At 38.0% G+C, this 3,447-nt stretch overlaps 1 pseudogene; it reads right to left on the reverse strand.

Annotated features, from left to right (window-relative positions):
* Nucleotides 1-1,243: 1,243 nt before the first annotated feature.
* On the reverse strand, nt 1,244-2,272 carry LOC116583933 (annotated as a pseudogene).
* Between the last annotated feature and the right edge of the window lie 1,175 nt (nt 2,273-3,447).

Here is a 3,447-nt window from a genome sequence, read left to right on the forward strand (position 1 = left end):
CAAAAAGTGGGCGAATGACCTGAATGAAAGTTTTCTAAGGAAGAGATGCAGATGGCTAATGTACACAAACACCCTCAATATTATTAATCACAGGGAAAATGCAGATCAAATGAGATATCACCTCACACCAGTCAGAATGGCTAATGTAAAAAAGCAAAACAAAACAAAACAGGAAACAACAAGTGTTAGTAAGGATATGGAGAAAGAGGAGCCTTGTGCACTTCTTGTGGGAATGCATACTGGTGTAGCCATTCTGGAGAGCAGTAGGGAGTTTCCTCAGAACAATTAAACGTAGAATACCATATGATCCAATGATTCCATCACTGGCTATTGACATGAAGAAAAAAACACCAATTCAAAAGATATATGCATCCCTGTGTTTGTTGCTGCCTTATTTAGAATAGCCAAGATTTGGAAGCAACCTAAGTGTTCCTCAAAAGACAAATGATTAAGAAAATATGGTCTATATATGACGGAATGTTTACTGAGCGATAAAAAGAATGAAATCTTGCCATTTGTGACAACATGGATGGACCTAGAACATATTATGCTACGGGAAATAAATCAGAGAGAGGAAGACAAATACCATATGATTTCACTTATATATGGAATCTAATAAACAAAACAAATGAACTTCCCCAAGGGGAAGGAGGGCATAAATAAAACAGACAAAATTTATAAGAGGAGCAAACTTCAAGCTATAAAATAAATAAATTATGGAGAATAAAAATACTGCATAGAGAATATTACCAATAATATTGTAGAAACATTGTGTGGGGACAGTGACTAAATTTGTCATGGTGAACCTTGAGTAGTGTGTAGAATTGTTGAGTTGGTATATTGTACATTTGAAACTAAAAGAAATTTCTTTTTTTTTTAAGGGACTAACCCTTAATATGTTTTTAATATGTTTTTAAATATTTAAATATGTTTTTATTTTAAATATTTTAAATATGTTTTTAATATTAAATAACCTTTTAATATGTTTTTAAATATTTTTAAGGTTTAAAGAGTGTTTAAAGTTTGTAGTTCCTAGTAGGAAAACATCTGAATTGATACCCTAATGGCAAATCATTGTAGAATGTTTCAGTCGCCTGGGGGCAGGAGCGTAGAGATTCTCTTCACAGCACCCCAGCTTTCTTCATGAGAAGATCAGAGGTACACTGGTTTGTATAATTGTGACATCCATTAGGTGACTGAAGTTGCTTTTCCTTCAGCAGAGGCATTATTTGTCAGAAGGGCATTATGCTTGACCTCCAAATTCGGCTGACAATTTACTGATAAGATTCATAAACTTTGGGTTGCTCTGATATTTTAACATATTCGCTGGGTTCTGGGCCACATCCTGGAAGGTCACCATAACTTCTGGATCCTGCATGGCTGCAAGAACCTCTGCATCACTAAGAATTTTATTGAGCCCAGGCATTCCTGCCATTCCAGGCATCCCCCCTGCCATTCCAGGCATTCCTCCAGGAAACACACCTGGGAAAGAGCCATAATGAGCTCCTGATTGTCCTCTGGGTTCTTCCTCCCTCTGGGCTCTTTCTTTCTATTCTTTCTTTGATCTCTCGCCCTTCATGTTTCCACTCATACTTTCTCCCATGTTCAGCAATTTTCTGGGCCCTCAGTTGAACTTTCAGCATTGCACTAGCATCTTCATTATAATCCAGTTTACAAGCAGGGGCAAGATCATGTGCTGCTTCTTCCCAATGGCCCAGAAGTCTGTGTGCTTTTCCTTGCCACTTAAAAGACTAAGCTGAATTAGGATTTATTTCAGTAGTTCTGTCACAGTCTCAAATGGCAGCATTTGGCTTCTGTAATTTGATGAGAAGTCTGGCTCTCTTGGCATACAGAATGGCCAACCAAGGATTCAGTTTGATGGCATCTGTGAGCAAGTCAATGGCATTCTGTAGTTCAGCATCATTTAGAGCATCAATGACAGCCACTTTTTTATCATTTGCCTGATCCATCATTTCCTCAGTTATCTCTACATTTTCTTCTCCCATTTCTGAGGGGCATCGGTATCTGGTTCAATCACACCTTCATTGTCAATTTCTCGGTCACTTTCGTCTTGATGGTTCATCCATCTTTATGTTTTCCTCCACCTTCTTACTGTTTTTTCTGATTTAGTTTTATGAGTGGCAGGTGGTATTTTACCCCCCATGCTCTCCACCCACTCCTGCAGGAAGTGCATTTTCTCAGTGTGCAGAACACCCGGATCCTTATACATTTTCATGAGGGGCCGAGGCTCGTTCCCTTTGCGGGGATCCATGGTCCAGAGGCGGTGGCAGGCAGCAGGCGCTGGTGAGGTTGGGACCTGATTCCAGGTGTGGGTACTAGCTCCTGAAACCAAAATAAATTTCATGCCAATTAGACTTCCACAAAAAAATCTTTGTAGAATGTTGGAAAGAAATATTTTAATGATCAAAAATTGTGTTTTGGCTGATATATGTAGTATTCTATTGAGTAACAGAAAACTAATGATTAACCATTTTATTCTAGTTTTTAATTCTTAAGGATGTAATGTATTAAATAAGCTGCAAACTCTCACAAGTTTCTTCTGTATATGAGTCCTGTGATAGTAAAACGTGCTACACAGTAATACCAGTATGTCCTGTAACATTTTTTTGAGCTCTTACTCCGTTGTTATTGACATAGACAGTACACATTTAAAAAAGGCTAAAAGGATGCCTGAGTGGCTCAGTCAATTAAGCATCTGCCTTTAGCTCAGGTCACCATCCTGGGGTCCTGGGATAGAGTCCCACATTGGGCTCCCTGCCCCACTTGCTCCATCTGCCCCCATGTTCTCTCTCTCCCCATCAATCAATCAATAAAATCTGAAAAAAAAAAAAAAGATAAATTTAAAAAATAGAGAAATTTAAAAAGGCTAGAAAAAAGTCTAAACACTCATTGTGGCTTCTTTCTGTTACTCTTAAGAACAATGAAGAATTCACCTAAAATCATGACTTTTACTCTTTCAAGAACTTTAACTATATATACTGTAACTTAATTATTAATTGAATTAAATTTTACATTCACTTATTATATTTCTAACTGAGAATGAGTCTTGTACCTGCTGCAGCATTTCATATGGTTAAAAATATGCTACAACAAAGTATTTATTACCGTTAAGATGTTTAAGATAGGGGCGCGTGGGTGGCTTAATGGGTTAAACCTCTGCCTTCAGCTCGCCTCATGATCTCAAGGTCCTAGGATCCAGCCCCGCATCAGGCTCTCCGCTCAGCGGGGAGCCTACTTCCCCCTCTCTCTGTCTGCCTGCCTCTCTGCCTGCTTGTGATCTCTCTCTGTCAAATAAATAAAGTCTTTAAAACAAATAAAAAGATGTTTAGGATAATAAGCAACAAAAATTTTTTATATAGCCTAACAAGTAACTTTCTATGTTTAACAAGAAGAGAAAATCTTCAAGAGCATAAACAGAATGCCAAA

Source organism: Mustela erminea, chromosome Y, assembly GCF_009829155.1.
Source record: "Mustela erminea isolate mMusErm1 chromosome Y, mMusErm1.Pri, whole genome shotgun sequence".
NCBI classification, from domain to species: domain Eukaryota; kingdom Metazoa; phylum Chordata; class Mammalia; order Carnivora; family Mustelidae; genus Mustela; species Mustela erminea.